Source organism: Peromyscus maniculatus, chromosome 18, assembly GCF_049852395.1.
Source record: "Peromyscus maniculatus bairdii isolate BWxNUB_F1_BW_parent chromosome 18, HU_Pman_BW_mat_3.1, whole genome shotgun sequence".
In the NCBI taxonomy this organism is placed as follows: domain Eukaryota; kingdom Metazoa; phylum Chordata; class Mammalia; order Rodentia; family Cricetidae; genus Peromyscus; species Peromyscus maniculatus.
Window position 1 is genome coordinate 45998086 of NC_134869.1, and position 25595 is coordinate 46023680.

Sequence of the window (25595 nt, forward strand, 5' to 3'; positions counted from 1 at the left end):
TTTCTCAGTCAAGCTGGATGCTACTTATCCCAGCCATCAGGAACCTTGAATCACTCAGTTCCTTTACACGGGGATCCTTTCTCATTTCCATCACTTTTGATGAGTATCACACACTGCTTCCTCACCACCCCCCAAAGTGGGTGAATCTGTTTAGAAGTTTGTACCATATATAAACCTTCTTCTAATGAGTACCCAATATGCACATCGATCCTAATAAAGCCTCTTCTTTTGGTACAGCTCACACACTGTAGCTTTTGCTACTTAGCTTCAGACAAACACTGAAGCAATTTCATGACTGATAACAATAACACTGCTGTTCAGATCTCTTCATGTGAAAAATGTTTACATTCTATTGTCCATATTCAATGTCCATATTCTTTGGACCAATCTCTACTTTCAATGACTACTCATAGTTGGCAGCCATCTTCTTCTGCATAGTTTCTTGAATTAAAAAGCAGCTTCTTCTAAAATCAAGTCCAGCTTTCAAGGGAAAAAAACAGCATAGCCTACCTTCCAATGATTCCCACTGATTGAAAAGTATCTTACCCAAAACTTCTCATCAATAAATTTACTTCTCCCTCTAATTCTGCCTACTTTTTAGTCTTCATTGTTTTTACAGTTCTAAAAGTTGTAAAGAGAGCTCGGGCTGTAGCTCAGTGGCAGAGAGATGGCCTAGCATGGACTAAGCTCTAGGCTTGACCCCTACCAATCCAAAAAATAGAAGATAAAATTGTCAAAACAATTTTCAAGTAGTTTCTTGGAAAATCTTTGGGGCATGAAATCCTACTCAATTTTCTTTTTCTTTTTTTTCCTTTTACTTTTTTATTTATTTTTTTTTTGAGACAAGGTTTCTCTGTGTAGCTTTGTGCCTTTCCTGGAACTGGCTCTGTATTCCAGGTTGTACTTGAACTCACAGAGATCTGCCTGGCTCTGCCTCCCGAGTGCTGAGATTGAAGGTGTGCGCCACCACCGCCCAGCTCATCCTACTCCATTTTCAGATTTAGAGTTTGTTACATCACAATTGTGTTTGTGATTTTTATTATTATTACAGGGGAACACATGCCGCAGTGCACATGGGGATATCAGAGGATATTTGTGCATATCCATTCTCTTCTTCCTCCAAGTGGGTTCACAATGTAACTCCAATGATCAGTCTTAAGACCAACCTTAGAAATAGAAGTGCACAATGAAGGTAAATAATCAGCTCCAATTCCTTAGATGTACTAATTGGATTACTCTGTCCTCTTTGGTAAAAAAAAAAAAGTGTTTTACAGTGCCTGTTAATCATGCTTTCTATACTTTTAGAGCTTCTAGGTAGTATAATTCAGGTTTACCAGTATACAAATAGGGATTAGAGGGCAATTTATTTTAAAATGACACAATTGGGTGTAAATAAGATTAACTTGAGTTAAAGAAAGTACCAGTCAAATAAGATCATGAGAGTATTTTAAGACTGTTAACTACAGTAATAGGGGACTTATCACTACTCAATGATGATAATGTTGCTTTTGAATGAAATTACTAGTAAATTTTCAAGGTTTGTAAACCACTCTCTGTCCCTACTCACTTCAGCTTTAAAATCAAACAGTAGACAAATATGTTTGTTGGCCTAGTGAATTCTGAAGGACAAAACACTAAACAATTCTGTAATTGATTGTTTTATATTAGAGAAAAAGAAACTATGTTCTGCAAAACTCATCAGTGCCATCATTATACATAATAGTTGTTCTCTCATAAATGATTTAGGTCATTGTCTAACTTTAGGAAAATATGCACTACAAACACTGCAGAACACAGGCATGTGGGGTACAGTGAACTGAAAGTTTTTCATGTCTTATATTTATTTATTTATTTATTTATTTATTTATTTATTTATTTATTTATTTATGTTTTTTGAGAGAGAGTTTCTCTGTGTAGTTTTATGCCTTTCCTAGAACTCTCTCTGTAGACCAGGCTGGCCTCAAACTCACAGAGATCTGCCTGCCTCTGCCTCCTGAGTACTGGGATTAAAGGCGTGCGCCACCACCACCACCACCACCACCACCACCTGGCATAAGTTTTGCATATTTTAAATTTCACAACTGAGGGGAAAAAATGACAAAAATTCCCTAGTATGCAGCCCCACTTTTCCATGAACTCTGTTCTTCTTACTCACTGAAGTTTTAACTCAGACTTTGAAGTTCTCACATTCCAACTGAAGCACTTGCTTCATTTTCTATCTAGAACATTTGTCTCATATGTTAGTGAATGGTGGAGATTCCTAGGATTGCTTTCACCTTCTCCCTCTAGAGAAATAAAAATTGTTCTAACAATTCTTTTAAAAGCTGATTGTCTAATAAATACAAGAAATTGTAAAACCATTAACTGCAGTAAAATGAGACAAAAATTAAATAGGCATGTGGTGTTGGAGTAGCACAGATGATCCATAATAAGGTCACCCACAGTGCTACATAGACACCATTCATATCACAAAATGTGAATAATAGTGCTTCTGCATCTAAAGATAATGTCCCCTTAAAGGTGTCCATCACCAATGAAGGATCTGCTGAATCAAATTTTGTTGAGCTGCACAGATGTTAATTTGCACACTGACTTAGTGTTGTATGTGCTTAGCTCAATTTCAAACATAAACTCAATCCATAAGATTCCTTTAGCATGAAGTACCTTCATTCCCTTTATACTTTGTGACTGGATTAATGATTTCCATGTTTGCGATTTAAATATATGTTCAATATTCTTTTCCTTTCTGTGATGCAATTTTAGTTTAATAAAGAGGCTTAATGGATAAAAAACTTCCATAAAAGAACCTTATATTCAGATAATTTTATGGATAACTATCTAAAATAGCTAAATAAGATAATATTATTTTTATATAAAATATTCTAGAAAGCATACAAATACTTATAATTTATTATGAGTCAAATATTACTGTGATGTATAAATGATGAAAAAATCCCCTTCTCCCCCCCAAAAAACAATAAGAACGCTGAAAAATATCTAGTCTAGACCCATGTATAAATGTTCTTTGAAATAAAGCTAGCATAATGAATCCCATAACAAATTGAAGGTATATTATGCCAGCATCTTAAGCTAATTATAACATTCCTAAACTAATATAAGTCACTGCATTCATAGGCTAACTGAAAAAAATAACATATGCTTGAATGAAAAAGCACATAGAAAATATATTCAAAAGTTTTCCTGCTGAAAGTGATTAATTTTGAAATATTCCATTAGCATAGTTAATAGAGAAAGACTCACCATACCACTTGTGGTGATTTGAATATGAATGTCCCACATAGGCTCATATATTTGAATGCTTGATTTCCAGCAGGTGGGTTGCTGGGAAGGATTAGGAGGTATGGCCTTGTTGAAGTAGGTGTAGGCTGGCTGGAGAAAGTGTACACTGGACATAGGCTTTGAGGTTTTGAAAGCCCAAGCAAGACCAAGTGCGTTGCTCCTCCATGTCACCAATTCCAGCAGAATAATATGTAGAGCTCTCAGGTACTTGTCCAGAACCATGCTTGCCTGCATACCCACAATGATGATAATGGACTAAACCACTGAAACTGTAAGCACACCCCCCCCCCCCGCAATGGAATGCTTTCTTCTGTAACAGTTGCTTTGATCATGGTGTCTCTTCATTGCAGTAGAAACCCTAAGATGCCACTCTTTCTTCAAAGTGAAAAGCCAGGCTGGTCCACTCAAGTCTCTGCATTCTTCTTGAATATCTTTCAATCAACTAAAATGTAAAAAGCTAAATAAAGATGAAAAGTATATGGGGAATGAAAACTCAGAACCAATTTGTAGACAATGTAATTTTCTAAATCATATCCATTAAATGACGAAGAGAAAACTATTGGGCTATTTTAGATGCATGATGACTAATTTTTGTATTTATTGTAATAATGCTACACTCTACTAAAGATGATTTTTTTTTAAACATGTATCTTGGTTCTTTGAGAATGTCATGCACTAATACAGTTTTTACATCATCTCCATCTCATACTTTTCCTTCTCAACTCAAATCCCAATATTTCTCCACTTCATTAATTATTTACACACACACACACACACACACACACACACACACACACACACACACTGTATATACATATATGGACCTTGGTGGGTTGGAGCCCCGGGGCACAGCGGAAAGTCACTCATACCATGTGATAGCACTCACATGAAAAGTTTTATTTATTAAAGGGGGAAGGAAGAAAGGAAGAGATGGAAAAAGAAAAAAAGAGAGAGGGAAAGAGAGAGAGAGAAAAAGAGAGAGTAGTGGTGCAGGCCCCCTCATGACAAGAGAGAGAAAAGGGAGGGTTTTCTCTTAAAGAGGATTTTTCATAAGATGATGTTGTCAGGACACTGGGCAGGTCCCCACAGGGTAGGCCTGAATGCTAACACTTAACATAAGGGATTTGGGACGCAATAGCCTATCTGGGGCTCAGGCCTAGTGAAGACAGACTTTTTCCTTCTGTCAGCCATCCTCATCTGTAGGTGGGGCCACGTGAGATTTCTCTCCACCCACATTGGACTGACAGCTGGCATTGCCATTGTGCAGGTCTTGTTTTAATCAACATATTGTTAAGAGAAGAAGATACACCTTCTGATGGCTGATGACAAGTTTTAATATATTGAAACACAGATAGAGGCTTTTCCAAATGTTTCCAGGAAGCAACTTGTAGGCTACTCATTAAAGTCTTTTGGATGCCAAAAGATTTTTATCCCTGTGAAACCTGGAAATAACAACGTAATACGATTTCAAATAAATAAAAGTTTAATCAAGAGATAAAAGTATAAAACTTTAACATTGCCATCAGTTCAATATTAATTTTGAAAAAAAAATCACCTTTGAGAGATGAGTTAAAACATTTGTATATGAGTTTCCTTGAAATAAAAACATATAAGGAATGTTTTATTATTACATGGTTGTCAATAGCTGTGTTATTTAAAAACAGGCCTTCCTCATAAAAGATAGAGTGGTGGCTCTCAGAGATGTCATGGGGAATGAAATAGGTAAGGAATGGAGAATGATTAACCAAGAGTCTAGAGTGAGGCAGGACAGATGGATTAGCTGTAAGAGTTCTCACTTGTCCTTCAGGGGTCCATAGTTTGTTTCCAGTAAACATGGTGTGCAGCTCAAACCACCTGGGACTAGAGTTCCAGAGGATGGGATGCATTTGAAGGGCCCCTTTAGGTACTCCCATGTATGTGCACCAACACAGACACAGACACAGACACAGACACACAGACACAGACACACACACACATACACACACACAGAGAGAGAGAGAGAGAGAGACAGAGAGAGAGAGACAGAGACAGAGAGAGACAGAGAGACAGAGACAGTAAATCTTAGAAAGCAACAAAGAGTATAAAATTTCACCTAAGTTAAAATAATGGGTTTTGAGATTTGTGTCTCTATAGTCAACAGTGTGTATTTCACAATAAAACAATTCAAAATACCTGAGTAAATTTCATATGTCTCCCCATGAAAATGTTTAGGAGATTTTGAGTTTTTTGGTATCTTTTCCACTACTCTATAAGTTCAACAAACATTATATTTTAACTAGTAATTTACATAATTGTTTGTTTTTCAATTAAGAGAATATAATTAAAATCTTATTGTTTAATGGCAAAGATACTCATTGGAAACACAGCAATTTTTGATGCTGTAACCAAATGGAACATTTTCAGGTTCTCATATTAAGTAAGTAATGCAACTTAGTAACTACAACCCTAAGAATCTTTTGTAATAAGCAAATAAATAAGTTTTGGGGACATTATATGAGACTTGTATAATATATCCATTTAACAAATCATATCTTTATAAACAATTTGCATATTAAATATTATTCTTTAGGTAATGAATAGTGCTAATTAAGTTCATGCACTGATATCCATTTAGAAGTGTGATAAACTTTACCACTATCTTTACATTTACAATGTATCATGGTCACTTGGTGTTATTGCTTCCATTCTGGATGAGGAAACTGTAGCGATGGCATTCAGTCACACAGCCTGGTTCTAAAACCAGGGTCTTCACAATGACTCATCTTTCCCTCTCACTCATAATTTAGTAGGTACCATAGAGTACAATAATTTTTGGTTGTTGGTGTAAGTACACGTCTCTAGACAAGCAGTTAGTTAATCTGGTTCTTCAGAATTTAAGAACTTACTCCTGAGAATTTTATAAGTCCCTATAGATAAAATTAATGACCTTAATGATATAATGGTATCATATTAATGTTTAAGGATCTTAATCTTAATATATACTTTATGTTCACATATAACAATTTAACTGAGTTAAAATATTCCATATTTCAAGAAATCTCCTTAAGTCTCACAAAGTGCTAAAGAGAGGTTTGATAAGACCTCTAAGTTGCAAGAAGTTCTTTTTCTTCCTGAAATGAACCAGGTAATTAAGGACTGTTTTTTTTTTTCCGCAAGATTGTATAAACAGAACTGCTGAAGGGTACTATCAAAACAACTAAGCTCCTGAAAGAGGCAGTAGGCAGTTGATCTGCCTTTAGGAACCTCAGGCTCACTGAGCTGCCTGGAAGAAACATTCTCCCAGCTTTACAGCTACTGGCGATTACATCAGCAATCTCCAGGTTTCCAGTTTTTGTGAGCTGTCACCCATCCTGGAGTAGACTTTTGGTGATGCATCTGTCTTTGAGTGACATCTGCTCCTGTAAGTAATTTTCACCTGTACTCCTGTGAACAACCTCAATACACTCACTGGTAACCAAGGTGGACTTTGGTGGTATGCTTCCTTTGGTGTATCTGCTCCCTAATGGGAGTTAATACACATTTCTTCACATCTCCTCAGAAATAGGTTTACACCTCAAAAGTATATACTGTTCCTTTTTGTTACTGATGTTTTGAGACAGAGTCTCAAGTATCCCAGGATGGCTTCCAGCTCACTAAGTAGTAGAGAGTTATCTAAAAGTCTTGTTTCTATACCCCAAGTGCTCAGATTGTAAGTGTGATTCCATGACAGCCAGCTTCAAGCATATGTTCTCATTGATCTACTTACTACCTAAGTAACATTAGATGAGGCATAAAATTAGTCATCATTTTTGAAATATAATTATAGTTATAATAGGCAACTCTAAGATTCATGTGATTCAAGAAATAATAAAGAAAGGTCTTCATCAACCCCACATCTGACAGAGAACTGATATCCAGAATATATAAGGAACTCAAGAAATTAGACATCAAAATGCCCAACAGTCCAATTAAGAAATGGGCTATAGAACTAAACAGAGAATTCTCAATAGAGGAAACTCAAATGGCTGAAAGACATTTAAGGAATTGTTCAACATCCCTAATCATCAGGGAAATGCAAATCAAAACAACTCTGAGATACCACCTTATGCCTGTCAGAATGACTAAGATCAAAAACACTGAATACACCTTATGTTGGAGAGGATGTGGAGCTAGGGGAACTCTCCTCCACTGCTGGTGAGAATGCAAGATTATCAATGAAAGTAAAGGGAGACTGTTGCCATTTTCTCCAGGGATAAATAGGAATGAAACAGAAAACAATCTCTGCTGTATTTCATAAATTATTTCCTCTATATTTAAGTACCTAACTCTTATATTGTTTACAAATATTATTAGTATTTTGATTTTTAAATATCTCCTTGCTTCACCATGAGATTTCTAAAAAGGAATATTTTAAAATAATTCTACTTTATAAATATATTTTGAGATCTTTTCATAAGTTGATTGTAGGAACTCATGTCTACCCACATACCATGACATGTGCTATTTTTCTGAAATAGAGCAATTATTATGAAAAACTCTTATTGGTGACACATAACACAAGAAATGGCAACTTCAGTCATGTGTACAGAATTAAAAACTTTGCCTAGTGCATGCTATGATTATACTAGCAATGGATGTAATATTAAAAGTAAAGGAAGGAGGAAAAGTAATAGTAGTCATTGTCCCATTAAATGGCAGAATTAAAGCACCCAATAGTATGATTCGCCCTTTAATCTGTTGCATTGAATGCCTTCTTACAAAGATTTTTTTTAAATAAATGGACAGTATATTTAAGCACATATAATATAGATCCCATATCTCCTTCTATGGTTTACTTAAATTGAAAAAGAAGTAAAAGTAGAATGTTTAACTTTTATATGCCCTCAATAATACAGCCATTTTTATTCCAAAGAACAAAGACAGTTTATATAACCAGATACATGTCACTTTATTTTCAAGGGATGGCTGGAGAGATTCAGAACTTGGAAAATATGAGAAATTACCTAAAGTTTCAAGAGAAATAAATTCTGATGGATTGTGTCTATGTTACCAAAATAAACACAGCTAAGAAAACAAGCATAGGTTGATTAAAGGGAAATATCTGTGTCTGGTTTTGTATCAATTTGTAGATCCCTTGTTGTGTGCTATTTCTTGGCTAAGGTTATCATTGGAATGTGACAGTTTCACATGTGATGCACAGTGATAGCATTTCTGTTGAAAATTGCAGTAAGAAATGCATTAACATTTTCCTTTGTGGTTTTCAGGCATATTTTATCTTTTCTCAAAAAGTGTTTTGGTAGTATGCTTTTCAAGTGCTGCAAACAGTGGAAAACTAAAAAATTGTGTTAATGGAATAAATAAAATAATTATTTTGATGTATGTGTGAGGATCTTTCTAGTCAAAAAAAATGATTTTAGACAGCTTTTTGGTACAGATAGATTAATGTCCAAGTGTCAGGATAAATTTAGCGAAAACTTTGAATAGTTTGGCTTGTATAACTCATTACCAAATGATTGTATAAATGGTTACCAGTATAATTTGGGAAGCCACTACAGATAGCTAAAGGCTCCTAGAATAGCAATTTTTCACATTGCTGAGATAAGCATATGAGCATCCGTGGTCACCTTTAGAAAGTATCTTTCTTTGTAAGGATAAGAACGTGGTTAGGTAACTGGCTCAGTGTGAGGACAAATCAATGAACAGAGTGCTTTATTTACTGAACAAATGAAAGATGAGAGTCAGAAATCATCAACTCTGATGTCAAAAATCTCTGTGGTAGTTTTTAATAGGTGCATTAAACAGATGCACAGTAGAGCCTAACAGGTTTAATATTTATTGCAGAAGTCATGATGGAGTTTCCTTATTGGATGCTAGCTTAGGGAAAATGGCAGTACCATAAAAGTCAGTAATTTTAGAATGTTGATCAATATTATGCAGCCACTCAAAGATGAGGCACTTAGAAAAGCGATTTCAAAGGTTCAAAGCGGTTCAAAACATATATTCTTTAAATAAAATGTTTCTCACTTGTAGACACTCAGGATGTCGGTTTTTTTGAGGAAGGTCATACAGTACAAGTCCCAAGATCCAAGAACCATGGAGGGTTGAGCTAGAGAGGGGTCAGAAGTCAGGTACCAAAACACTGCCCAACAGGAGGAAGCAGTTGGGATATTCACTAGCTCATCTGCTTGAAGGTGATTCCCTAGCTCACCTGCTTGAAGGCGATCCCATAGATCAGATGAGTATTGTCTACAAAATTTCCAGGGCATTTTATACATATCTACAAGGGAGAAATTTGGATTTCCCTAATGATAGAAATGATAAATAGTTGAAGAGATAAGAATGCTAATTACACTGATTTGATCCTCATACAGTGTGTAAATATAATAAGCCATCATGCTCTACTCCATAAATGTATATAAATGCAATTTGTCAGTTAAAACAATCATGGCCTCCCATTACCCAAATATGCTTCTTTTATATATAAAAGAAAAGGCGGACAAGAACTACAACCATACAATTGACAATTACATGCTAGAAATTATTACAGACCTATGTGTTTCATTTTATCCAATTCTCATTAATCCCATTCACTAATTATCATATTCCAGCGAGGGCACAGCAGAATGTCTGATGATCAGAACAAGCAGAACTTAAACAGGAGACGATCAACATTGGGAAATACTATACAGGTAAACAATGATAAAGGGTGTTGACTTTTGCTCTGAGTAGTATAAAACATTGGAATGCCATGTTTTGAAAAATTATATTATGGCCCATGTTTTGACAGAATTGTTCTGAGTGCTGATTGATATGTATTATCAAAAGAGACTGGAGAAAATCAACTAAAGCAGAGAGAAAATTTAATGTTACACATTAAATATAAATATGAAATTGAGAGGGTAATGTATTGGAGGAAGCTCATGGGTATTGAGGAAGGAATAAGGGTAGACATGATAAAGATGCATTGTATACATGCATGAAATGTTCAAAGAATAAACTCCTTATAAACAAGTGAGAAAAACGGTGTTTTAAAGATAAAATAGTAACCAACTATACACAGTTACTAAATGAAATAACAAATATTCTATCCACATTTATGCAAAAGTATTAATTTTTAATCTCAATTTACCCAACTAAGAATCCATTGCTTAATCAAAGACAATATGCAGACTTTGAGCAAGTGCACTCTATAATTTGCAGAAGTTTGACTTGGCTTATATAAGAAGACTATATGAGACATCTTAAGTGATGATAGGCAGACACCTGATCAGACCCAAGAGGCAGCGAAATTCACTGATATTTGATTTTATTTGGCTTTCCTTTTAAAAGTCAACTATTGGAGGCAAGCAAGCATGAAGAGAATCTGAGCTACAGTTTTACTATATGTACTACACAGCATCTGAGACTTACCCATAAGTCACAGGAAGAACTCTGGAAAATCACATTGAAAAGGAACCTCCGGTAATCTTAGTTCCTGAAGTTGGATTAAATGACTTCAGCTTTATGGATGCAGAAAGTAGAATGAAGTAAAACTAAATCACTCAAAGGTTATCCATAACATCTTATACCTCAAATTATTTCTGTCAAAATTTCTTACGTAATATTTAGTATTCATTCAAAAAATGATGATTCAAGACAGTTGAAAGCAACATATGGCTGAAAACAAAAACAATTTCAAACAATGAAACAGATTAAAAGATGTTCTGGAATAAAAAATGAGATGGTCAAATTCAGACTTTACTTTTAATATTTTAGAAATTACATATTTATTTTAGAAAATTGGCAAATGGATAGATCTAGAAAAAATCATCCTGAGTGAGGTAACCCAGACTCAGAAAGACAAACATGGTATGTACTCACTCATAGGAGGATACTAGATGTGGAACAAGGATGACTGGACTGCTACTCACATAACCAGGGAGGCTACCTGGAAAACAGGACCTCAAGAAAGACATGGGGATCACCCAATGACGGAGAAATGGATGAGATCTACATGAACAGCCTGGACATGAGTGGGGGTAATGAAGGGTGAGGGTCGAGGAAAAGAGAGCTTGGGGGAGCACGAGATCCCAGCTGGATCAAGAACAGAGAGGGAGAACAAGGAATAGGAGACCATGGTAAATGAAGACCACATGAGAATAGGAAGAAGCAAAGTGCTAGAGAGGCCCACAGAAATCCACAAAGATACCCCCACAATAGACTGCTGGCAATGGTTGAGAGACAGCCCGAACTGACCTACTCTGGTGATGGGATGGCCAAAAACCCTAATTGTCATGCTAGAAATCCTGTCCAATGATTTGAGGGAACTGGATGCAGAGATTCACGGCTAGGCCCCTATGAAGCACTGGGATTCCAATTGGCGAGAAAGAGGAGGGTTTATATGAGTGAGAATTGTTGAGACCAAGGTTGGATGAAGCACAGGGACAAATAGCCAAATAAATGGAAACACATGAACTATGAACCAAAGGCTGAGGGGCCCCCAAACTGGATCAGGCCCTCTGAATGTATGAGACAGTGTATTGGCTTGATCTGTTTGGGAGGCATCCAGGCAGTGGAACCAACCGGGTCCTGTGCTCATTGCATGAGTTGGCTGTTTGAAACCTGGGGCTTATGCAGGGTCACTAGGCTTGGCCTGGGAGGAGGGGACTGGACCTGCCTGGACTGAGTCTACCAGGTTGATCTCAGTCATTGGGGGAGGCTTTGCCCTGGAGGAGGTGGGAATGGGGGTGTGCTGGGGAGTAGGGGAAGGGGGAGAACAAGGGAATCCATGGCTGATATGTAGAACTGAATTGTATTGTAAAATAAAATAAAATTAAATTAAAAAACAAAAACAAAAAAAAATAAAATTGGAAATTTTCATGGCTGAAATAATATTTTAAAAATCAACACACAGATTTAATAGTCTCCTATCAAAACCCAAAGTGGCAATCTGGGATATAATAAATGGGAGTGATGAGTAGAGGAAAGTATATGTGAGACCATGCATGCCCCAGGGAGAAAGGATAGGAAAAAACACATTCAAACCAGAAAAGTAGATGACTGAAATGACAAGTTTGATATTAAGGCCAAAAATGGCAAGATAAATTTTAAAAGATTTAGGGAAATATTAGACAGACAATTAAATTTTTTTAAAAATATTTACTTGTGAGAACAAGAACCCGACTAATCAGTATCAGAAGTACAAGTAAAAATGCTATTAAATGTGAACTAAGAAATAAAAACTCAATTATTGATTATCTACGTCTATATAAATTTCAAGAACCTAATATTTAAAGATAATTTTAAAAATCTAAATAATTTCATTGGGAATAAATTATATATGTGACATCACTAAGTAAATTTTACGTTCACAAAACTTCATTGATGAAATAAAGTTTTATTGAAAAAAGTAAAAGCCAAATATATGATTATACATGAAATCTTTCATTCATTTTTTTTAGAAGGAAAACTCTAATTATGCAAAATAACATAACCTTGATGTGGAAAAAAGATGAGTGTTTAAAAAATACATATAATTAAAAATTATAAACAAACTATTAAGAAACCAATTTAGGATCATTTAGATGTGATTATGTTCTCACTTGAACGCTAATCAGCATAATTCATCAGATAAGTAGACTGAGGATATCTATGCCATTATGTCTGATATATTCTTCACTACATATTAAAATTCTTAGTAATTTACAAAAATGGAAGAAAATTATTTTAAGAGGTTAAATGCTTTATTTTTAAAAAATTCATTTTTCCTTTGATATGTGAAACCTGCCTGGGAAAAAAAGACATGAAATTAAAAGGAGAGATACTGGAGATGCAAAAGGAAAATGGGGAAGTAATGGGATTAGAAGTCACATGTTGAAATGACCAAAGTACATCAGATGCAGGCATGGAAATGCTATAATGAAGCCCCTATGTACCATTATTACATGCTATTAAAAATCAAACCTGGGCTTGCATGATGGCTCAGTAGATAAAGGGTCATTCATCATTCCTTGCAAGCCCAGTGATCTAAATGAGATCTCCATAACCTTTACTCTATACAGCTGTCCTCTGGCTTCCACATATAGGCCAGGGCCTGAGAATTCCCCACCACCACCACATAAAAGCACACAGATGATAATAGACTAAATAAATAATTTTTATAAACAGAGTATGTGACCAGAAATAAGATAAGATTGATGGTTGGAATCACTTCTACTTTATTATTGGCCGTATTATTGGGACACAATAAGAGAAGAATTAAGGACAATTATAAACATTGTGGGAACAAAATGTTCTCTAATAGAATGAACATATGGAAATAAACTGATATATATAATAAACAAATATATTAACAGTTTTTAAAATAATTGAAATAAAGATTTAAGGAAAGATTTAGTCCAATTATCAAGAACTCAACAAAGGACATTATGCAATATAGTTAATCCAAATGAATGAATAACTAGATCTTGTCTAGTGGAGTCAGATATACTGAAGAGATTTTTCTTAATGAATTGACTTAGTATGAGATTCCCAGTTTCATTGAGATTATTTGTGACTGAGCTAGAATTTTCCCTATGTTCTAGCATACTATGAAAGATGAATTCTTATCTGGTATACTAGGAAGCCGAGATTTCAATGGTATTTATAAACCTAAATTATAACTTAATAATTCTCTTGTTTAACTTTTAATTCTTCTCCCTGTGTACATGAGGTGTGGTAACAAAGAATCAGAAATAAGAGTTCCATTTGGGAAAATTTGAAATTTCTGCTTTTAAATTAGGTAGGGGAAAGGACTTTGGAAGGAAATGTAATCATATTTTCTCAACACTCCATGCACCATGATTCTTTATTTCCTGGAATGACTACAGATCACTGGTTTAGAGCTATTAATATTTCTCCATAAAGTATGAAATCTAAATATTTATCTAAATTTCTTTGATGGATGCTTAATATTTAGTGGTGATTGCATTTAAACTTAAATGTCAAGTCATTTGGAAATATAATGAGATAATAAAAAGGTGTTTTATTTCATTGGTAGACAGGGTTCAAAGGCATGTATTTTACATTCTGTTCAGAAGAGTAAACAGATCCACCTGCTTCATCTCAGCTTTTCAAATCAAACATTGCATTATCACATCGTAGTTAGTAAGGTCAATTGGTGTGTGACTCTGCAAAGCATTGTATTCTGAGCATCAAAGGAAAGACCAGGGAAAGGCCAAGTTTGTCAGGTTCATTCATATTCAAGTTATCTTAAATTACCCACATTCCACCTTAAAAGCCTCCACAGATTCTGATATATATATCACTCCAATCGTGCATTTTCTCCTGAACCCACTCTTGGTAATCCCTCTTAAATGTAAGTAAATTATTTACAACAAAATAGATGGGAAGCAGTTGTATCCTATATTTAAAATAATTTTATCATGTTGGAACACATTATATTACTTGAAAAGGCACTCAACTTTTGGGCAATAATAAAACAAAAACTGATAGGAACAATTATCTGTGATTCAGGAAGAAGTAAATATTTAATGTATAAACATAAAGTTTATTTTAGGTCTTCTAAAATTATATTAGGAAATAAATGTTTTGCATACCATTGACCATAAGATAAATACTGCATAGGGTAATTGAACATTAAGCATCAACAGCAAAGTAAAAAGTCGGATTTTATCCAGAGCATAATTTTCTCAACATCTGACTTCTCAAAAAAGCAGATGGGTACTGTGCTGTGGAAACATGGGCTTCAATATGAATGAGGAAAAAATCAAGGAACAAGGAAGACATGTTGAAATTTACCCAAAATTTATTCTAATTCTTTGCAAATATTTTTATGAAATTAGGTATTAACGTGTCTATTACATATATGCTGCTCTTTTTGTTTCCTCTAAGAAAGTAAAAAGCATAATCATGATGAAAACAGGCAAAATATTTTTGTGGAAATTTTTATTTTAATATGTAAACATCTGATGAAAAATTACAATGTCTAAAAAGAATTGCTCAAAATGGAAAATTGATAGTGCAAATTGTAACAACAGTCTTGTCTGAAAAGGTGTTCAAAGATGTCTGAGCTAAAAAAAAATGCCATTGCTGAAAAGAAAAAGTAATTGACACAATGGATTTTGATATGAGTGCTGTAGTCCAGGGTAGGCATGATATGCTATAATATAGCACACAATCAGAAACAGGAATCCAGAGCTATTTCTTTCTCATTCAGAGCCCCTAAACAAGAAACCTGCTGTTGTAGGATATTATTATAAGGTGTGTTACTTTTGTCTATGCTGCATTTGTTTAACTCTGGGAAGCTGTGTTACTCTGCCTGTCTAAAACACCTGATGGCCTAACAACGACCTGGCCAATGGCAAAGCAAGAGAAAGAATAGGTGGGGCTGGCAGGCTGAGAGGATAAATAGAAGAAATCTGGGAGGAAAAAAAAAAGAGAAGTAGCCAGAGAAGGAGGTGGACTCCAGGGTCCAGCCACCAAGCTATATACAGCCAGCCTCAGAGTAAGAGTAAGATACACAGAAGTAAGAACAAAGAAAAGTCCAGAGGCAAACATTAGATGAGATAGTTTAACTTAAGGAAATGTGGCAAGAAACAAGCGAAGCTAAGGCTGGGCATTCATGATTAAGAATAAGCCTCTGTGCATGTGATTTATTTGTGAACTGGGTGGCGGGCCCCCAAAAGAGTAAAAACAACCAACGACAACTTGCTGTAACTCTTAAAGAAATATTCAAATCCTTATCCATCAGGGAAATGAAATTCAAAATTACATTAAGATTTGATGTAGCACCCATCAGAATGACTAAGATCAACTGGCAGGCAGCTTATGCTGGAGATGCTGTGAAGTAAGGAGAACACTTCTCCGTTTCTGGTGTAAGTGCAAATTTGGACAGCCACTATACGAACCAGAGGATTTTGGTTCCTTAGGAAAATGGGTATCTGTTTACCTCAAAATCCAGCTCTACCACTCTTGGGCATGTACCCAAAGGATGCTCCATCTGACCACAGAGACACTTGCTCAACCATATACCTTATTGCTCTATTCATAATAGCCAGAAATGAGAAACAACTTTGAGGACTCAACAGAAGAATGGATAAAGAAAATTTGGTACATTTACACGATGGAGTGCTACTCAGCTATTAAAAAAAATGACATCATGCAAGTTGCAGGCAAATGGAAGGAAAAAGAAAAAAAAATCATCCCGAGGGAGGTAGCCTAGACTAAAAAAAAAGACAAATATGGTAGGTATTTGCTTATATGTTGATAAGAGCATGTGCATGTCATTGAGATGGGCTAGGTGGAATTTGCTCTGACTTCACCACCAACCCGTTGTATAAATATTCAGTGTAGGTGTTCCTCAGTCGTACCTATAGAAAACCAAGATGGTATGAACTAGAGGCTATTTCAGAGTGTGAGTGACACATGATGGAGAATTAGCAAGGAAAGGAGAATACTGATAGACTTCTAGCTCCATTTTCCATTTCATGAGTTCTGCAATTTGCCATCATAAACATGTTTCTAGAGAGGATTAACTGGGCATCCTCCAATAGAGATTAAGCTGTCTGTGGTTAAACCTGATTGCTGATCTAATGCATCTACTGTTCCTGCTTCCACTTTGACTGAGGAGACACCAGGCTTATGGCCTGAGCAGCTACTGGTATCTTTGCCTCTCTAGCACCCATATGTCTATTTTTGGACTTCCCACACTCTATCATGTAAACTGACTTAGTAAGTTCCTTTTAAATACATATACACTATCCATTCTGTTCCTCCACGAAACCCCACATAATACATATAGAAAGTGATACTTTAACAAGATTTTCACTGAAAACTATTTTAGGCAGAGGCTGTTGTAAGGTCAATGCATAGAAGGCACAACAGATTGTAATACAATAACAAGAAGAGCCCAGAAAGCAAGTTATTTTTAAGTGAGGGAGAAAATTTGTCCATAAGCAATGATATACCCAAGTCAGGAAAATAGAGTTTCTCAATAAATGCTTTTCAAAATAAATGTGATAGAAGCTAACTATGACAGCTTGAACAAGGTATTAACTGGTTCACATGTTGACACTACTGGCCGGGGATGTCATGCTGGAAAACTGGAGATCACTAAGGAGAATATTGTAAATGTTCATTCTTCCATAAGTAGAAAAAGGATGGTGGGATGGATGAGCTAAGTGGAATCTGGGCAGGAATAAAGTTTATTGTATTATATACCACATTATATGCATGTGCTGGCTAGTTTTATGTAAATTTGACATAAGCTAGAGTTCCTGGAAAGGAGGAAACCTCAACTGAGAAAATGCCTCAATAAGATTGGGGTATAGGCAGACCTGTAAGGCATTTTCTTAATTAGTGATTGATTTGAGAGGGCCCAGCCTATTGTGGGTGGGGCTACCCCTGGGTTCTACAAGAAAGCAGACTAAGCAAGGCATGTGGAGCAATCCTTGAGGAGAAAACCAGTTAACCGCACTCCTCCATGGCTTCTGCATCAACTCTTGTCTCTGGGTTCCTTCTGTGTTTGAGTTTCTTTTCTGGCTTCCTTCAATGATAGACTCTGATGTGGAATTGCAAGTCAAAAAACTCCATTTCCTCCCAAACTCGCTTTTGGTCCTGGTGTTTCATCAGAGCATTAGAAACACTAAATAGGACAGATGTTGTTACCAAGATAGTAGGATATTGCTGGAAAGATCTGACCATGTGTTTTTTGGGGAGGGGCTGTGGAAGGACTGGAGTTTGGGGTGAGAAAAGCCTTGTGTGTTGAGAGCTAAATGGTCTGTTCTATAGGAGCTTGGAAGATAAGAGTGTTGAGGGCCATGCAGAGAATGGAGGCCAGGCTTTGAAGTTTCGGAGGGAAGTTTAGAGACTCCACTGGAGCCATTTGTTATTTTGAACTAGGATTCTGTGGTTAGCTGGTACTGAGGAATAAGCTGTGATTAACAAGATGCCAGAACTACTAATGTGAAACTTTTTCTTTATTGGGATATTCAATGCCGGTCAAAGGCAGTTAAGGAATTGGCAGTGCTTATGAAGAGACCAACATCATGGAGGTGAAATCCTCTGGAAAAGGGTTTCTGAGAGTCAGAACACAAAGTTGTGTTCCTGCTATGGCCAAGGTTGTACCTTTGGCTGGCAGTTGAACTTGGTAGTCTGAGAGTCACCCAAGTGGTACTGGTTTTAAAGGAGGTAAGTGTTGCTGAAGTTTTCCCCAGTCCTGCTTGGCCCACGGTCAGGACAAATCTCTCTCACCCGCCATGCCCGCAGCTGTTCAAACCCAATCAAGTAAACACACAGAGACTTATATTGCTTACAAACTGTATGGCCATGGCAGGCTTCTTGCTATCTATTTTTTTTTTATCATAAATTAACCCATTTCTATTAATCTCTACTTTACCACATGGCTCCTGGCTAACTGGTACCCTACCTCTTCCTTGTCCTGGTGGCAGCTCGCAGTCTCTGCCTCTGCCTTCCTGTTCTCTCAATTCTCCACTCTGCTTGTCCCACCTATACTTCCTGCCTGGCTACTGGCCAATCAGTGTTTTATTTATTAACCAATCAGAGCAACATATTTGACATACAGAACATCCCACAGCAGGTAAGGGTCTTGGAGAGCAGCTGAAGCTTGGCTCTGTATGACAAAGTTGAAATCTCTGAAGAGACCCTAGGAGGAACTATTGGTGAGTGTGCAGTCTAGTTGCACCAGAAGACCCCAGCGTTTTGGAGAGGCCAGTATCATGGGATGATCACCGAGAACAGCAGTAGCGGTGGAGTTCTGGCCATCTAGTGGAGCCTATGAGATGAGCTCTATGGGTTGTAGGGAGCAAAGTCAGACAGCTGTAGTAAGCCCTTTGGAGGAGCCCAGAAGTTCCTGAGCAAAGTCCAAATATGACTTTGAGTTATTTATACTGTTGGGTTTTGGTTTTACTTTGTTCAGATAGTAACTGTGCCCTGGTTCTTTCCACTTGAAGTGATACAGTATTCAACTTAATTTCGATTTTTTACAGGAGCCCACAGTTGAAAGTCTTTAAATTTTTAAAGAGGTTTTGGAGTTTTACAAAGACTTTGGGGTTTTTAAAGAAAGTTCGGGTGTTTTAGAGAGACTTTGAACTTTTTTTTTAATTTATAAAAAAATTAAGTTTACATATCAATCATGGATTTCCCTGTCCTCCCTCTTCCCACCCACCCCCACCTTCCCCCCAAACCACCCCCCATTCCCACCTCCTCCAAGGCAAGGACTCCCCTGGGGATTCAGCTTAGCCTGGTAGATTCAGTTGAGGCAGGTCCAGTCCCCTCCTCCCTACACCAAGGCTGAGCAAAATGTCTCAGCATAGGCCCCAGGCTCCAAAAAAGCCAGCTCATGCACCAAGGACAGGTCCTGGCTCCACTGCTTGGGGGCCTCCCAAACAGTTCAAACTAATCAAGTGTCTCACTTATCTAGAGGGCCTGGTCCAGTTCCATGGGGGGCTCCTCAGCTATTGGTTCACAGTTCATGCATTTCCACTAGTTTGGCTAGTTGTCCCTGTGCTTTTTCCAATCATGATCTCAATATCTCTTGCTCATTTGATCCCTCCTCACTCTAGCCGATTAGACTCCTGGAGCTCCACCTGGGGCTCGGCCATGGATCTCTGCATCTGCTTCCATCAGTCACTGGATGAGAGTTCTCAGAAAGACAAACATAGTATGTACTCACTCATAGGTGGATACTAGATGTAAAGCAAAGGATGACCAGGCTGCAACTCACAACTCCAGGGAGGGTACCTAAAGAGGACCCTAAGAAAGACACAAGAATATCTCAATGACAGAGAAATGGAGATCTACATGAGCAAACTGGGGGTTAATGAAGGGCAAGGGTCAGGGGAAAGAGAACTTAGGGGAGCGGGAGGTCCCAGCTGGAACAGGAATAGAGAGGGAGAACAAGGAAAGAGAGACCATGATAAATGAAGACCCCATGGACTAGGAAGAAGAAAAGTACTAGAGAGGTCCCCAGAAATCTACAAAGATACCTCCACAATAGACTATTGGCAATGGTCAAGAGAAAGCCTGAACTGACCTACTCTGGTGATCTGACCGCCCAACACCCTAAATGTCATGAGAGGCTTTGAACTTTGAAGTGCTTGAATTTTTAAAGACTGTGAGAGTTTTAAAATTTGGAATATTTTGTATTGTGATGTTCATGTGAATGTGAGAACTTGGGAATGATTAAAAAAATGAAAAGTGCTGGTTGAATAATGATGTGTTTGTGTCTCAGGTTGACAAGGGGTCAGTTGTTATGGCTACTTTTATATCGACTTGACACAAGCCAGATCATTTGGGAGAAAGAAGTCTCAGTTAAGAAAAGGCCTCTATAAGATCTGGCTGTCAGGAAGCCTATAAAGCATTTTCCTAATTAATTATTGATGGGGGAAGGCCTAGCACACTGTGGGTGGTGCCGTCCCTGGGCTGATAGTCCTGCATTCCACAAGACAGCAGGCTGAGCAAATGATGAGGAGTGAGTCAGTCAGCAGCACCCCTCCATGGCCTTTGCATCAGTTCCTGCCTGCAGGTTCCTGCCCTGTGAGATTACTGCCCTGATTTCTTTCAGTGATGCGCTATGATACAGAAGTATAAGAGAAACCCTTTTCCTCCAACTTCCTTTTGGTCATGGTATTTCATCATAGGAAAGTAATTCTAACTAGGCAATTCATATATGCATGAAAGTAATGTGGCATATAATGCAATTATATTATTATATAAATATTGAATGCTATAAATATACATATATATGAATGAACATGAGATATGTTTTAGATATATTATTGGTAATTATTTAATATATGTGCTATAAAACTATATGAACTGTTATTTAAAATACCTCTTGGCTTACATTTGCATCTATGTGACTATACATAAATACTAGCAAAATTTTAGTTTTAGTTTTCTCTCTCTTTTTTTGTTTTTTTTCAAGACAGGGTCTCCCTGTGTAGGCCTGGTTGTCCTGGAACTTGCTCTGTAGACCAGGCTGGTCTCAAACTCACAAAGATCTGCCTGCCTCTGCCTCCTGGGTACTGAGATTAGAGGTGTACTCCATAACCACCTGGCCAGTTTTCTTAATCCATTTGTGTGAATTAGTGATTACTTGGCTTAGGGAGGAGAAGAAAAATCAATAACCATATATCAATTTTTTCTTCTAGGTACAAGAGTAATTTTCTTTCCAATATATTTGTAGACGTATTCATCAAAGTTCACTAAGTAAAGTGAAGTACAATAGTGCTAATCCTAAATAAAACTTTATCAGGATTATTCTCATTTAGGAAGTAAATTATTTAAATGTTAAAATATTTATTAAAAATATTGAAATATACCTTTTAATCTTATTTAGTACCTGTGAGAGAAAGATGAATTATTTATATTTTATCTAGATGAAGCAAACTATAGTTTTTGATCATCATAACATTCATGAGAGAAACATTACAATTAAGGTCTTCTATTAGACAATCAATTGAAATCAGGGCTGATATCTTTAATATTTTTAAAATATTTGATAATTAGTAACCATGTGTCATAATTTATATATATATATATATATATATATATATATATATTTTTTAATTTTTACATTCAATCTAAAGTGGAAGTCCTAACATCATTAAGAGAAAAATTTCAGAAGAACTTAAGTAATTCAACTCTTATTAACTTTTTAGAAATCAATGGTTATTTCAAATCTGGATAATAAAATCTAAGTCAAGTGCCAAACTATTCATTTAATCAGCAAAGGAATTTATCAGATGAGCCTGAGAATTTTAGAAGTTTTAATTCATTTTATCTCCATGGTAACCAGCTTGTAAAAGTCAGAGGAAATGGTTGAAATGAAGTAATACTCCAACTTCCAGAAATATGTCATCATCTATTTTTAGCTAAAATGATATTTCTTTTTTATCTCAGACTGACAGAACAGTCAAAAAGGAACTACACCTCTAGAGTATCTGAGAAGACTTCCACAAGGTAGAGTAGCCAATTAAACTCTAACTACAGGAATCAGATAACGGAATATAAATTTCAGCTTCAAATGCCCTGGGGAAGTGAGCTAAAGGACATCTTCTCTGGGATCTTGGTAAGGTTGACCTCCTTGCCATCTCTGCATAGACCACAGGGCATGTAAAAATCCTGTTAGGAGGCAAGGCCCTTTTATCACGGCAGTGAAAAAAAATGAGACCAAGGCCCATAGCCACTCCAATAAAACCATAAGGTTTTTTGATAGTTAAATCGTTCATTCACCTCCGGCCTCCATTAAATTTATCATTTTAGTATTAGTTTGATGGACTTGACATCAAGTAAGCACCTTATGAATTTGAAATGGGGGCCAGGGGAGTCTTTATCCACATCTTTGGCCAAGTCCCTGTGACACCTCTCCCATACTCACGGACACAGCCTCCCTTCTTACTATGTGTGGCTCCTGGAAGCTGGCATCTGTGCTTCTCCATTTAGAAAACGTGCAGGGAATGTCGCTCCATGACAATTGTTCTCAGCACCAAGCCATCCCATATGCCACCCATGAATGTAATCAGGTGGCGTTTAATTGAGACTTCTAGCAATGAACTTCCAGATCACTTTGCAGCTTTTTAATTTTCAGAGGGCAAATACAGGGGAGTGTTTTCTGAGGATATCGCCCTTCTGTTTACGAAACTGAGGAAGCAGCAAAAACGGATCACTCATGTTAATCAAACCGCGAGCAGGAAAGTAAGAGCAGTGTTCCAATAGTGATTATGAAAGTGAAAATGGCTAGCGTGTACTACAAATCTGGAGCTGTTCCACATTTTTAGATACAGAACCCTGTTTTATTGTCAGAGACTCTAAGTTAATATTATCTATACTTTAGGATCGAAAAAAAAAAGACACAAGGAAATAATGTAACATTTCTGGACTCGGCATATTTAAAAAGTACCGGATGCTGAAGCTGCATTGCATCATTAATTACAATAATGCAAACAAACACAGGTACCGCACAAGGGGCTCTTCAGCATTCTATGTATTCCCGTTTCTCTCAATCTCGGGGGCTAATTGCGAACTGTGCTATGGCATGTTTTGAAAAGTTTAAACACAAAATCGCTAATTTATTTTTTTAATATCAGATATACTCCATTTTGTCTAAAGTTTGCATCACTTTAAGTTTTATAAGATATAAGCTTCATATTTCACAGGCTGAAACACATTAACACCCCAGGCCAACCAATGTCACCTCTTCCTTCAAAGAAAAGGATGGAAAAAAAGAACAAGAAATCTATTTCCTTCTTATTATTGCTTAATAAAGCTGCTTTCCATCTGAGAAAATATTAGGTTAGAAGGTGGGATTTTACTTACATAGGAAGCTTTAATTAGGACTTTTCCATGGTGCCTTTTGTCTCTTGTTTTGCCTACAGTAAAGTTTGCTATGTTATAGGAATGATGAAATAATAAAAGGAGTTTGTTATTAATGGAGTATAATGGTTTTATTAATGGAATATAATGGCCTTAGACTCATTGTCCCAGCAACAGAGAGAAGCAATTGAGGATGCCTTTTGCAAATGTATTTTTTACTATAAAGTATACTTTCAAATTCTTCAAGTTGGGGAGCTCTGCTGTGTAATGGGACTAATCCAGGGCTGTGTGCATATTTGTGTGTGTGTGAGCACTTATGTTTCTTTTTTTTTTTCTGTGATACATTCGGCCTTTTAACATTGCAGTTATTTATATGTTTTTCTGACCTAAATAATCATCAGTTCCTTAGCATGAAATAATATTTGTGAACAAAGAAATTTCAACTTAAAAAGCGAATACTCTTTACAAAAAATTAGAAGTTTATTTATTTTATGTGCATGAATGTTTTGCCTGAATGTATGTACTCCACTTGCCAGAAGAGATAATCAGATTCCTTGAAACTCGAGTTTACAATTATCTTTAATTTGAGTGATGGGAACCAAACCTGGTTCCTCTACAAGAATAGAAAGTGCTCTCCACCACTGAGCCATCTCTCAAGTCCTAGAATCCAGAACACACACACACACACACACACACACACACACACACACACACACACACACACACACACACGTGCGCGGGCATGCACACAAACACAGTTGTTTGTTTGTTTGTTTGTTTGTTTGTTTGTTTTAAGACAGGGTCTCAGATACTTCAGACAAACTTCAGAATTACTACATATCTAAAGATGACCTTGAGCTCCTGGCCTTCCTGTCCATGTTCCCAAGTGCTGGGACTGCAGCTGCAAAATATCATACTGCATTTAATGAAGATCTAGGGACCAATCCCAAGTCTTTGGTTTACCAGGCAATCAGATCCACCACCACCCCTGAATTACATCTCCAGACCCAAGGAGACATACCTTTCAATGAGATGCAATAATGAATTTCTAAATATAATTATCATATTGTCCATAAAGACAGATATAAAATATTTATTTCAAGGAAATTTTCAGCTTATTTCTTCTTTGCCCCACACAAAGGTTTTGTGATGCTCTTACATAGAACAACATTGCGTCTTAATCACAAAGCTCATAGAAAAGTCAAATAGGTAATTAAATAATAAGTGAAAACTATTATATGCATACTACAAAAGCTACTTTTCTCGTTTCTGTAAGAAAATACCCAACCCAATTAAATGGAGGAATCAATGTGCTATTTGGTTCACAGTGCAGGTGCATGAAAGTATGGTGGAGATATGGCAGCAGGGGTATAAAGAAACTGGTGAAAAAGTATCAGACAGGAAGTGAGGAATGAATGCTCAGGTCCAGTTCTTTTGACTTCTTATTCAGTAAAGGACCCCAATCCTTGGAACAGTGCTGCCTCCAATGAGAATAGGTGTTGTCTCCTCAGTTTAAAGTACCACATACACACAAGTACCACATACACACACTCAGATGTTCTTCTCCACATTATTCTAAATCCAGTGAAGTTGGCAATGAAATTAATCTAACTTTTACCAAAGCTCAGTTTAAGATTTGTGATCAAGGCCGGGCAGTGGTGGTGCACGCCTTTAATCCCAGTATTTGGGAGGCGGAGGCAGGCAGATTTTTGTGAGTTCGAGACTAGCCTGGTCTACAGAGCAAACTCCAGGAAAAGCACAAAGCTACAGAGAAACCCTGTCTAGAAAAAAAAAAAAGAATTGCAATCATTACAGCACTAGACATATATTTGCCTACTATATATGCACAGTTGAACTTAAAAACATCAAATTTAGAAGGAAAAAATGTGTTTTTATGGGACTGACTAGATGGCTCAGTATTTAAGAGCACTAGGTACTCTTCCAAAGGACCCAAGTTTTGTTCTCCACACCCACATGATGACTAACAACCATTTATAATT

The 25595-nt window shown here is 36.6% G+C and overlaps 1 long non-coding RNA gene across 1 annotated transcript; it reads left to right on the forward strand.

Moving 5' to 3' along the window:
• The first annotated feature begins 1075 nt into the window (after positions 1-1075).
• On the forward strand, positions 1076-12077 carry LOC121823749 (uncharacterized). The gene is made up of 3 exons (XR_006065319.2): positions 1076-1192; positions 6457-6700; positions 9888-12077. It is a non-coding gene; the product is annotated as an uncharacterized LOC121823749 (long non-coding RNA).
• The last annotated feature ends 13518 nt before the right edge of the window (positions 12078-25595 follow it).